The sequence below is a fragment of the Thermobia domestica genome, chromosome 15 (assembly GCF_964235325.1).
Source record: "Thermobia domestica chromosome 15, izTheDome1.hap1.1, whole genome shotgun sequence".
Lineage (NCBI taxonomy): Eukaryota > Metazoa > Arthropoda > Insecta > Zygentoma > Lepismatidae > Thermobia > Thermobia domestica.
In genome coordinates this window covers 196,323,642-196,328,999 of record NC_137468.1, presented here as the reverse complement: position 1 = coordinate 196,328,999, position 5,358 = coordinate 196,323,642, and positions in this window count along the sequence as shown.

Below are 5,358 nucleotides of genomic sequence, written 5' to 3'. Positions count from 1 at the left end.
TAGATGTCAGTCATCCTGCAACGGCATGATGTAACATCTAAGGGCAGTGCCTATGTAGCATACGGATAACGTATGCTCCGTACTGATTTCTATAGTAAGCAAGAGGATACCGTATATTTGTACAATATGCCGCTGTCCGGAGAACGGATTTTTATCTGTGTATGCTGTATGATCTATTAAGAAGCTATTACTACTGTCTTGTCTCGAAAAAAAGTATTTTGAAAGTGCAGTCTCTTCTCGAAAAGCATGTATTTTTCTATTGGAAAAGTTCTGTCTCGTCTCGTATCGTATCTCGATACCAAAATTGTCTCGTTTCGTCTCGTACGGGTCACATTAGATATAGGTAAATGTATCATGTTTTTTATTCCTAAAACTATAAAAGAAGTAGTTTCTATCTTCTTCACCTTCAGTAGTGGACCCGATTTCTGTATAACTTTTTCTTGGGTGGAGTCATTCAGTTTTGTCAGAAAAAATGAGTATTTTAATGGAAATCTATATGTCTAAATAAACTTCAGGCAATAAGGGGGAGGGACTCGGCCCTCAGGGATAGATGCCTATGGTTTTCCTAACTTTATCCAGAAATTTCAAATAAGAAGCTTGCCTTAGTTTCATTAAGGGTGTTTTCAATGACAATACTTCAGAATTTGTTGTTGAAACTATACGGAAATTTACCAAAAATTGTAATTTTTCATTTTAGTAAAAATGTTCTCAAGGTATAACATTATTTTATATTTACATTGCAGTACAATAGTTGCACTTCACAATGTTAAACCTACTTCCTGGAAAATTCTAATTTATTTGCTTTGTTTTCAGGTCTTCATGACCACACAGGTCTTTATGACCATTCTCTGCTTCACGTAAGTTCTTTTCCTTGCTTTCTTTCTTATTTATTTATTTATTGTCTCCTTCTTGTTTTCTTTTCTTAATTTCGATTCTGTATTTTGTTTAATTTAAATTACAAGTAATGAATATTAAAAAATATTAGACTTCTAACCTAGTGTTGTAAAATTTCAGGAAATTTTAAACCTGTTGGTAAAAAATCGTTTCTTCCTGTTTCTTTCCGGAAAATTTGGGAAAATAACAAAAATATTTGTATTAGGTTAATTTTACTGTTTTTTTTTTTCGAACGCGTGAAAAATGTAAAAATTTAAATATTGCGAATATTTAAAAAAGAAGCATTCGAAAATAAAACTTGTAATTATTCTTGAAAATTAATAGTCTGCACTCATTTCCTTTATGTGCTTTTTAGTCGTTTATTCGTGGTTGTGCATTACGAGGCTCACTACGAAAGTTTTTGAGATACGCATTGTTATGGCACAGTATTTGAATTCCAACAATTGCGTTCGGTAGTGGTATCCAGAGCGAAGAAGCGAAGCAAGTTTCAACTCGCCTCGCTTATCGGCGTGGCCGTATCGCCTTCACTTGTTTGTTGATGTGAGCAGTATTCGGCTGTCTAAAATGGAGCTCGAAAGGGAACATTTTCGGGCAATGATCCTTTACGATTTCAAAAGTGGTTTGAACGAGACACAAAGCCTTGACCGTTTGCAGGGAGCATTTGGCGACCTTGCTCCTTCCCGTGCTAGGCCGGACATCGCTTAAAGATGAAGAGAGAGCTGAACGTCCGGCAACAGCTGTGTCAGATGAAAACATTGCTGCTATAGAACAAATGATTCGAGAAAATCCTCGAACAACTTTCAAGGACATTGAATCTACAGTGAACATTGGATCGCCAGCAGTAACAAAGAGTCTTCATGATCATCTTCGGCTCAGGAAGGTTTCATCTCGTTGGGTGCCTCACACTTTGACTGAACAGCGAAAGCGCATGCGTGTGGAATGGTGTGAAGAAATGCTTGCAAGATTTGATGGAGGCAATTCTAGATGCGTTTCTGACATTATTACTGGTGATGAGACTTGGATCTATCAATTTGACCCTGAAAATAAATGCCAGTCTACAGTTTGGATCTTTCCAGACGAAAATCCACCCACGAAAGTGAAGCGACCGCGAAGTGTGGGGAAGAAGATGGTCGCAACTTTCTTCTCCAAATCTGGCCATATTGCAACTGTTCCACTTGAAGAACAAAGGACTGTTACTGCTCAGTGGTACACCACTGTTTGCCTAACAAAAGTGTTCCAGAAGCTTCGGGAACTGCGTCCAAGAACTGGATTGTGTGGAATCCTGCTTCATAATGACAACGCGTCCGCACACACGGCCAACATCACAATTCAGTTTTTAGAATCTATGGAGGTCAAACTTATGACGCATCCGCCGTATAGCCCTGACCTGGCCTCGTGTGATTTTTTTCTGTTCCCCAGGATCAAAGATCGCATGCGTGGGAAGAGATTTTGCAGCCCTGAAGAAGCTCTAGTGGCTTACGAGAATGAACTTTCAACACTTGAAGAAAAAGACTGGCAAAACTGCTTCCAAAAGTGGTTTTCGAGGATGCAAAAGTGTGTACAGTGTAATGATAAATACTTTGAGAAAATGTAAGTGTTAAATTGATTTTAAGTATGTAAGTTATTTCACATATCAAAACTTTCTTAGTGACCCTCGTATTTACAGAACTTTTACAATTGCATACACATCTACCATCATAAAACGTTTCTTTTGCAACAAATAGGGCTCTTGAATGAAACTGAGTTCTTAATGTGCTCTCTGATCTCGTGAAATTTTGTTAACTTTAACCAAATTACTTCTTAAGAGAGAGATCAGTAGGTAAATTTCACTAATACTCATGCACTAAAACATATAATTACTATTATTTAATATTCTAATATAGGCTTTTATATAAACTTTATGTACGATATTTTGTATGTAGGCAAATACCTGTTTTCTAGTGGGACAAATTACATAAAAATGAAAGTAATTATGTTTGTAAGTTAACAACTCTTGAACCAACAGAGCGATCTCGATAAAATTTTCAAACATAGATGAGGTTCGAGCCTGCGATGTTTTTTATCATTTCACTTTAAAGGTTCAATTTGGAGGAAGAAAGGGGGGATATAGTGTATATTGAAAATGACCGATATTAGTGTCGCATCCATAGTTTGCTTAGATAAACAGTGACACTTCTGATGCCGCTTAAATCGTTCTTTAAAAATAACAAAAGCTGTCTTTTCTTCCCTTCGCACTTCACCTTGCCTACCACTTTCAAGTTACCTTCTCAGGCTGCACCGGCGCATATCTGTCTTCAACATTGGGGGGGACGGGTAAGACCGTTCCCATATTATATATAGATATAAATAAGCGATGTTCAAGATATTTATGAACTTGAAAAACAATGCTGGGAAGGATCAGGAGAGCAGAATTGTCTTCATTGTCGTATTTAGGAGGCTGTCGGGCTCAAGGTCCCCCCGAAATAAATTTGTTAGTTTTTCGCATTCCACGTACGACAATAATCCTTCTTACCATTTCTAAGAATGTCATTGACTTTCCATTTTCTTATGCTCCTTGTCCAGAAATAATACTGTATTTGCCAAATTTCATTCCATGTAAGAACTGAGTCCTTTTGTTCTTTCTTTCGTCCTTTCTACTTTTCTGTTTCTTTTTCTTGACGATACTTTCTTTCATTTCGCCTATCATACTTTATCGACCGTTGTCAGTTGTGATTCAAGTCGGCCGTCATCAGTAACACCAAAACTAAGAGGAGTTGATAAGCGAAACTAGTGTTCCACACCAACATGCGCGGATTTCAACATGACAGGACTTCAGTTATTACTGTATAACAAAGGAAAAATTATATCGTTTAGTTATTTTAAAAGAAGGAAATGTTTGAATTAAAGAAGATCAAAACGGGGGAATAATTAGCCCGTGAAATTAGGAAGGCCAAGAGGATGCTTCTTTTCTTGTATGAATAGAATAAAGGGTTAGATTCACTCCTAAATTTTTGTATCATATCATATATAGGATTTATCGGTCTGCAAATCTTGCCATTATAACTTCAATTAATGCATAAATTAAACTCAGATGGGCAATTGCCCACTTCCTTCCTTGTGTTGGGCATAGCCCCTCTAAACAAAATCCTAAATACACCATTGGTTGTCTTCAACATTGGGAGGTGGGCAGATTTGAGGCTTATTCTAGAGAAGGGAGATGAAACTCACATTACGGTAGATGAATCTGATTAACTGTTGTAGAGTATATTATATATTAGGCGATGTAGATAAAGTAGGAGTACATATCAGTATTACAAATCACTGCCGTGAACGCATTCTGAAATCTGAATACATGCATATTTATAATTGGTATGTTTCTAATTAGGCATCCACAAAGATCCACGTTAAAATTGTTTTATAATAATATAAATAATTGCTTCCCCAAAACTATGAAGAAAGAATATCAATTATGTATGACGCAACAATACTTTTTGAGCAAAATGATGATAATCTCAATAACATTACAGGAATCATTACAGAAATCTAACGGATATCATATACCCTTTAGTTAACAGGTAACCTTAAGATTATGGAGAAAAATATTCCAGAAATTAAATTTTTTTTTCTTTGCTTACGAAGCATCCTCTTTCAAAAGAAAAACTGGGACACGCGGAAATACATAGGAACAAACCATGCTTCAAACTAGCAGAAAAGAGAAAATAGGAAAAATTACGTTGGCCACAAAATCCGAATGAAATAGCTACACAAAATTTCGTAGACATCAGGCGGGAAACTTTTAAAACTTTTAGAACAAACAAACTCGATTTTTTGAACGCTAAAATTTTGCTACTTGAAGATAATAGTAAAAATAAAAACATTCGAGACATTTATAAATGGATCAACGAATTTAAGAAAGGCTATCAATCTTGTGCTTATATTAAAGAAAGCTGATGGAACAGTTCTCACTGATACAGATAGCATTTTAAATATATGGAAAGATTTCTTTGACGGTTTGCTTAACACGCAGCTAAAAATTAATGTGCGTGGAGAAAGGGAGATACTCACCGCAGAACCGTATATTCCAGAACCCAACCGAATAGAAATAAATATCGCTATAAAGAAATTAAAGAAACAAAAATCTCCGGGTGCAAAGTAAATTCCGGCTGAGTTAATTTTAGCTGGAGGCGAAAAATTGTGGAATTCCGGCTGAGTTAATTTTAGCTGGAGGCGAAAAATTGTGGAACAAGATACACGAACTCATTCTCCTTATCTACAAGAAGGAAGAATTGCCGCAAGAGTGGAAAGAATCAATTATTATTCCAATCCACAGGAAGGGCGACAAAACTGACTGTAATAATTATCGAGGCATCTCTCTTCTATCAATCCTTTCAAACATTCTATAAGCAAGATTGACCAGATACGCAGATGAAATTATTGGAGATTATCAGTGTGAATTTAGACGAAATCGATCAACTATAGACCAAA